Here is an 8,206-nt window from a genome sequence, read left to right on the forward strand (position 1 = left end):
CTGTGGTGTTCTGCCAAAAGGGAATTAATTAAATTAATCTTTTTTTGTTAAATGGGCTAAGGATCTACACAGTTTTGCCTTCCACCCCCGGCCCACTCTCAGGGGAAAGGTTTAAGGCAAGCAGATTCCCCCACCTTTGGTTTTAATCGGCTCAATTCTACTCACACTGAAAGCCCCTCTTTAAAGTTCAGGAAAGCAAGCTGCATTTCAGCACCCTCTTGGAGGACAGGGCAGGGGTCTGGTCACTCCGCTCTCAAGAATGGTCCCCAGCTCTTCACCATAGGGCTCAGTCAGCTTTTTTAGGCCTCCCCAGCAATAGACAGCTCCACCCAGATGCAATCTCCTTTTGTGTTCTCTTGTGGCTGTCATATGGTAATTTTCAGCAGCTTGTTCCTTCTCTCATAGTGCATCCACTTTATATAGCAGTGATGACACCATCAAGATTTCTATATTGGGCTGTGCCCTGCAAGAATTCTCGCAACCAGGATTGGACAGTTACCCTTCTCTCTATCCCCAAGTCCAGCCTCTCTCTAAGGATTGGTTAAGGAGTCTGGAGCAGACCTATGGCAATTCCTCTTTGAAATTCCCCTTTTTTTCTTATAGCTACTTTTTGGCTAAGGCTGATATGTGGCAAAACTTGGGGATCTGCACTATTTAGCAACAGAGTTTGTCAATTTTCTGCTGTTTTTACAAAAAGCATAATAGATAAGCACATGCAATTTACTCTCCACACAATACATTTTACCCTCCACAATATTGCCAACACTCAAATTCGGAGCAGGTTCAGAGCAGCCAGGAACACCTATTTAGCTGGTCATTACAATTACCTAAGTCTCAGGTGGATGAATTTAATTTCAACAAAATCGCCTGGAAATTATCTTTAAAGAATTACACAAATTTGAAGGCAGTACGACTTACAGTTGCTGAGAAAAATGCATAAGTTATAATAGTCCTTTCAAATTAATAAGAACTCTTCATGTTATACAAATTGGAGCTCTCCTGTCCCCAGGCCATTTTTATTATCCTCTTTGTTGTTTGAAGTTTGTTAGAAGTTGGTGCCTGCCGCTCGTAAACATTTGGGAGGCCTTGGCAACACAGAGATCGCCCCTCCACACATTCCAGTCACGCACTGGCTCATACATTTGGCCTGCACAGAACTACCTTTCAGAGACAGCAGGTCTGGGGAAACTTGGTTTTCAACACCCCTTCAGGCAGGCCACATTGTATTGCGGTTGTTAATAGTGGGGATGCACAGACCAGGCTTGCAGCGGGGGAAGCCATTTGCCAATTCTGCCCAGAGACCCACCCCTTGTCCTTTGCTGAAAGGAACTTGCATATTGCATTTTCTAACATCAGCCTTTATTCTTTGACATACTATGCGATTTAAGATGCACTCATTCAGATGTCTTTTGAGAATGGCAAAACATCAACAACAGAGTCCTCATGTAAATGCTGCTGGGCTTTGTGGGTCTAAGAATGATGTTTTGTGATTTCTGTCTTAGTTCATGTTGGGCTTGGACTTCAGGAGGGGAGGACAGCCCCAGGCCTGGCGTGTATGGTGCACCCCGGATGTGTCTGTCGGGCTGTGCACCGGAGATGCCTAGGCATATTGGTGGCTGCAGGTGACACTCCGTGGGCCCGCTACCAGTGAGGCACAGGGACTGAGCAGCAGAAGTCAACATAGCAAGGAGCACTGCATGGCAATATGTGGTTCACAGATGTCCCTCCAAGGAGCTTTGCAGTCACAGTGAACAGCAAAGAATTGGACTGCAGTTGTAATGTTAGTGTCTATGTCATGTACATATTCTGTGTATGGGGTTTGGTGGTCCCAACTCTAAGGTTTGCAATCAACAAGGCTTCTTGCAGTTTCTGCTGGACATAGCAATCACTTGGTAGTGGTGCCCCCCTGATACGGCAGTCACAGCTTCAGCATGGTTTAGGAAGTGAGCTACATTTTGTGTAATCCGCTCTCAGCAGGAATACCCCTATTTCTGATGCCCCCTCCCCTCCAAATTGATGAGGGAGCTGTTGTGATATCACCAGTACCAAAGCTGTGTGTGGAATGTACTGCTTTGGAACTGGTGGCAGTTGCTTTGAGAGAATTGGGAGGTGATGGTGCTGCAACCTGCAGGTGATTAAAGTCTTACCTCCTTAATCTGCCTACTTGGCCACAAAAGGGGCGCTGCATAAAAAGGTGTGGAATGCAGACGCCCCTGCAAGGAGCCTTAAGTTCACAGTGAGTAGGAGAGAGTTGGACTGCGGTCATGGTGTTTGTCTCTGTCTCATGTACAGGCCACTATTCTGTGTATGAGGATTGGTGCTTCCCCATTTTAAGCTTTACAAGTGACAGCTTTTTGCAGATTCTGCTGGGATTCCCAGTGTCTTCCTATGCTGCCCCCTACTGCAGCGGTTGCAGCTTGAGCATGACACAGGGGATGAGCAACACTTTGGAGGTCCTCCCGCAGCACAGTAGACGGGTTTTTGATGCTGCTGGCATAACCCTATCTCCGGCTCAACCCTTCCCTAAATTGTATCAACTTGCGCTGCATGGGAATGTGTGCATTGCAGACGCCCCAAAGGGTCCTTAAGGTCACAGTGAGTGTGGAGGATAAAGACTACTGTCATTGTGGTGTTATCTGTACCCCGTGCATATTGCCTCTAGTCTGTGTATGGCAATTGACTGTTGCCCATTCTTACGTTCACAGATATGGCCTCTTATGGGGTCTGTGGGGCTGCTTCATGGTTTCTTCAAGTGTATACAGGTCTGAATGCTGTCTCCCGTCGCATAAGGGGCAGGCAGACATTGGGGTAAATAATATTTCAGCTGTGAATCCTTCCACAGGAGTGGACAGGCTGCCAGTGCGGCTGGGAAATACCCACCTCCTGCCCCCACCATAAAAAGATAGATATGTTTGGATCTGATAAGGTATCTCTGCCTCCTTAACTCGGCCCTACCAGCATGTAGATTGGTTTCGCTTGGTAATGGTCTGTTCCGTGACACTGATCTTTTTCCAGGGGTGTTGTTGCCCTACGCTGCTCCTGGAAGTTCGGGAGTTCCTGAGAGTTGGGTAATTCCGCATGTACCGACCTCTGTGGGTCATGATGGGCACTGCTCTTGAGCCTCGGAAGTAGACTTATCGAGAGGTGTGTTGAGTATAGTGGCATCCGAGCTGCCTGAAATGGCAGGTACAGGACAGCTGCTTGTAGTAGACCCATTAAAAGTGTGGCCTTATGGTGTGCGTACCGGTGTTGTTGGGCAGCAATTTCTGACCTCTGTAATTTATAACCTATGATTGACATCCAGTGCTGTAGGAGGTGAGTTGGACTCTGAGTTATCCCAAGCCCTTTTGCCCTCCATGGTGAGGGGAGTTGATGACACTCTTTGAGTTTCTACCTGCTTTCTGCAGAAGGAATATGGCCTGTTCTTGCAGTGTTATATTGTGTCATGTTTGTAACATTGGAACCTGTTTGAGAAGGATCTCCCTGTTGGTACCCCCACACTTTCTGTGGGGAGAAGAGGGTATCTGAATCTGGGCACATTTTGGCACCTAGTTCATCCTTTTGTAGCCTGCTTCTTTAGCCAAACTGAAAGGAGGCTCTAGGGGCAGCAGTCCAGAGGGCATGATACCATGTTTGTGATTTGTCTTTTTTTCCCTTTTTCTTTTTAGACATCTACCTCTGGGTAGGAGGTCTTTGGCACAGCAAACAGTTACAAAGGTACCCACTTGGTTTCTCTCCTTGTTACCTTTTTTCCCTATGCAGTCGTCTGGGGTTGGGAGCCCTAAGCTCATTTCTTGCCTCCTTGAAGAGTGCCTGCCCTCCTGGTGCTAGGGTGTCACCCCAGGACTCAGCTAGCCCTTTGCCTTCCTCTTTTCCAGTGACTGGGCAGCTCCAGTCTGACATCCGCTGGTCAATAGTGGGTGGGCTACAGTGGGAAAAAACCACAGAACAGGTTATCATGCCATGCTCTTTCGAGTGAGGGGCTCCTGCTAACCTTTACAAAATATTCTCGGGAGGGGAGCTATTTCTGGAAGACATTTCTTGATCATCTAGCTCTGGGAATAGAATTACAGTTGTTGCCCTTTTTATGCTGCAGGGAATATTGGTTCTATGTTTTTCAGGGAATGCTTGGTTATTCCTAGGTGCTCCTCGATTTGGGAGTGGACCTGGTCTTGCATGGGACTTCTGTGATTCTTTGGCAGTTCCTGGGGATGTGGCTGTTCACGGCTGGGGCTTTTGGCTGACCTGAAATAGGCCTGAGGAACGGTCTGGTCAGAGTATATCCAAAGCGCCTTGCAAGGTGCTTTACCCCCTCCCATGTCAGTCTCTGTGAACCTCCCCCCGCCCCCTCTTAGCTCTTTGGAGGGGGATTGCTTGTGACTCTCTCAATGAAATGGCCATTACACCCGCTGTGCAGGGGGCGGTCATTCCTTTTTGGCTCCATTATGTGCCGGTCCGATCTTTGGCTCTTTGGCATATTTCATCGAGAAATTACTGGGAGTAGGAAGAGAGGACTTGGAGGCAATGCTCCAATTGCTTACCGGTGATGTTTACACCTAGTCCTACTCATCTTAGTCACAGTATTGGCACTCTCCTGTCCCTCCCCGGTAGTAACATCGTCCCCGTTTCTTTTGTATAGCTAGGGGTATTGTGGGACAGGTCAGATGCTTTGTACCCTGTGCTATGAGGGGAGGTTCAAAGACACAGAGGACTGAATGGTTCTGTCTGATGGCCTTCATATATTGAGTCATGTCAGGAGGAAGAGTAGGACTCGACTTAATGAAGATTACAGGTAAGTAAACTGAGCATTCACAATGATGCATGCCTTGTTTGTCATGGCAGTCATTATGGATTCACTGCACGTATCTATGAATGGCACAGGGACCAGAGCTGTCCCAAATTCGGTCTTTCACCACCGCATGCGGTAAATGATGACATTCCCGTGGGGCGGACCTGGCCTGTGAATGTGATGGCAGTCTAGCTAGCTCCTCCACCATGAGATATTCACACCAGCGCAAACGTATAGGCAAACCCACAGTTCTAGGAGAGATACTGCAGTATGAGAACACAGAGAATCATTCAGGGAGTATCACACCTATAACAAGAAAAACGTAACACTCTAGCGAGTGTTTCCTCACAAGATGGCTGCCAGTTTCAACCTCAAAAATGTTTAATAAAGCACTAAAATATGTAAAAGAAAATAAGTCTTGTTTTTTTTTATTTACAGGAAAGTATTTATTTTCAACTAACTGAAAAACACCCCATAAAAGATTCTTGCATTTCATAACATTCTCAGGAGGTCGATGGCCCCACCCTGTTCCATAGTGTTCTGCAGGGAAGGTTTGATCTTCAGTCAAACATCCCTTTGTGCATAGGGGGGAATGACATAGTTTCTCTTAATCCCCTCACAATTATCCTATTGGGAAATACACTACATGTTTTATCTAAACGCAGCTAAAGCACAAGAGGGACATGCTCTGTTGGGAGCCTGAGCGGGCGTGTATAGGATCGCCCCCTCACAGGGACCAAGAAACATCCTGAGCTACTGTAGAGGAGCAGCTGAATACCTCTACATGAAGCACTGCCCCCCTTGTGCCTATATGTTGGAAACCGGAAATTGCGACATGCGCAATGCCAGTAATAATGCCTATTCCATGAAGTGCCATTGAGACAAGGTATCCGTTGAGAAAACCCTATATGATGTATCCCCGTAGAGATGACGGTCTGCGGAAGGAGATCCCAGAAAAAGTGTGAAGATGAGAAAAAGACAGGCTGGTGACGTCACAAGAAATGAGCGTGACACACTGAGAAGAGTGGCTGAAGAAGAGAATGCATGCACCTTATAGAATCTGATGGCGAAGTAAAGAATCAAGAAGACTTTCATATGCAGAATGAAGATTGCACGTGTGAAGAGCACTGCAGAAAATGCGAGCTGTTTTATAACTGTACAGATGCTGTAACGCAAGTAGACTAAGTAATCGTAAAGGCTGGCTATTTGTAGTGAGCAAACTGCAGGGTCTGTCGCCAATATATATAGAATCTGGATATTCAATGTCACATCTTTAGTAAGCTTAAACCTGTGGAGAAATGAGGATTGATAGCTGTGCATGTGTCGCAGCAAAGAAATAAGCTGAAGCTTGAAGGTAGACTGAGAAAGGCTATCTGGCCTGGTGTCAAAGGCTGAAGTAGCCAAAACTGGTTATCAGTCCTTGAACAGTGAATGTGAGACGCTGAGGCATCCCTTGTTAAGTTGAAAAGAGAGAACGCCATGAGTGCCAAGTTTTTATATTCAAGACAATTAAATGCTATAGTATGGGCTGATTCACGGTCTCCTGTCACGTGAGTCCAGGATGGAAATAGAAGTGAGCATGCAGACCAGAACTTTGATAAGCATACTCTCACAGTCCCTTACATTCCCAGAGAAGAGAAGCTACTACAAGGCCAAGTTGAAAGACAATCTGAATTACAGCTGGCATGAGTGATGAAGGATGTCGGGCTAATTGGGTGGGGAGACCTGGCCAATCCACCCACTGGCACCTGGGGTACCAGCTTACTTGCTGCTAGTGAGTCGAATGTTCCAGAAAGGTACAAGCGTGGCAACCGATTGTAGATGGCTGTATAACGAAGAGCCTTATAGTTTGAGAGCTAATGATATGCTGTCTACTTAATAACTGTTGAAGATGACTTGTACTAGGGGTGGGCATATGTTGTCCACCTGACTGTAGAGACCCAATAAAAATCCAATCCATTATAGAAAGTATACGTAGATTTTCCCTTTGAACCAAACACAATCTCATGTAGGTTTTCTTAGTTTGCCACATAGTATGATGTCATGAATGATGGGCTTTTGTTATAAAAGAAGTCTTTTATTATGAGAATTCAATGAGTGAGCTTGTACGACGTCCTTTGTAACTCCCTGTTTTAGTCAATTGAAAATAAAGCAGTCTGTTGAGACATTTTGCCAACTGAGTCGGTCTTATCATTTGGTGTAAAGGTTTTCTGCATCCCCTCCATTGCACGATGTGTTACCTCAATTAAAAAGGACCATAAGGGTTCACTACCTTGTGCAGAGGCTCAGAACTACTACAGACGACAGAAGTACCACAGAACGCGAATCAACCCTCGCACACAGTACAAAGAGGTTTTATTGAGCACAACTCCAAGGTGGGAGAAAGGACTACAAAATATGAGGGTGCCCAATAATTGTGCAGGCCATGCAAGGGAAACAGAAGCAGATGTGGCAATAGTTTGAGTTAAGGACTGAGGCCAGTGTCCAAAAGATGTACTTTACAACCGTTTTTGGTCAGCGCTGAACTCTTGACAAGGGATGCAAACTCACTCACGGTTCTCTGGGCTCATAGGCTCAGGAACCCCTAAGTAGTAGCAAGGGCTGGTACTCCTGAGCTTTGGCCACTTGATCAGACCTAGAAAAAACAAACTCTCCTCTGAAAGCCAAGCAGGCTGCTGTTCAGGTTGATTGTCAGGCTGCAGTTGGCATTAGCTTCAAAACCAATGGCGATGTAGCACCCAGGGTTCCGTGAGTGAGCCCCCCTTGCTCAGCTTTTAAACCTCTGGATATTCAGCAAAACCGACTTCGGTTCCCTGGTGGTCTTTCTGGCCCTGAGCAGGGTCTGGATTATGGTTTCTGGCTAGCCTGCAACAATTCTCACTTCCATTTCTTTGTTTTGATGGGCACTTTAGGCTTTTGTCGCACCATTCTTCAGCCGTGGCTCACAAGGCTCTCAACTTCACTACACCAGCTTTGGACCCCACTGAGCTTATACTGTGGCTCTCAGAAACTTGTCCAGCCTTTGGCCCCCTTGACATAGCCAATGCTGGTTTCTCTGTCCCACACTGTCCACTTCAACCAGCTTCTGCCATTTTGAAACATTTTTGGATGACTTCCCCCTTCTTCCCTCTCTTGCTCCCCTCCCACCTCCTTATTGAACTTCTCTATCCCTACGCCACCACCCTCCTTTCCCTGGTCCTTCATCCACAAGACTCCATGCTGCTATCGTGTCTCCATGCTCCCACACTATGACTTAGCGCATTCCCCTTATGTACTCATGTCCTCCCTCTAATTGTTGACTTAGCGCATTCCCCTTATGTACTCATGTCCTCCCTCTAATTGTGACTCAAAGGGCTGCAGGACTATTTTTCTGACCTTGACAGGGGATTGGAGGAGGGTTGTATGTCTCACCCCCTG

Source organism: Ambystoma mexicanum, chromosome 2p (genome assembly GCF_040938575.1).
Source record: "Ambystoma mexicanum isolate Mex_15411 chromosome 2p, UKY_AmexF1_1, whole genome shotgun sequence".
NCBI lineage: Eukaryota > Metazoa > Chordata > Amphibia > Caudata > Ambystomatidae > Ambystoma > Ambystoma mexicanum.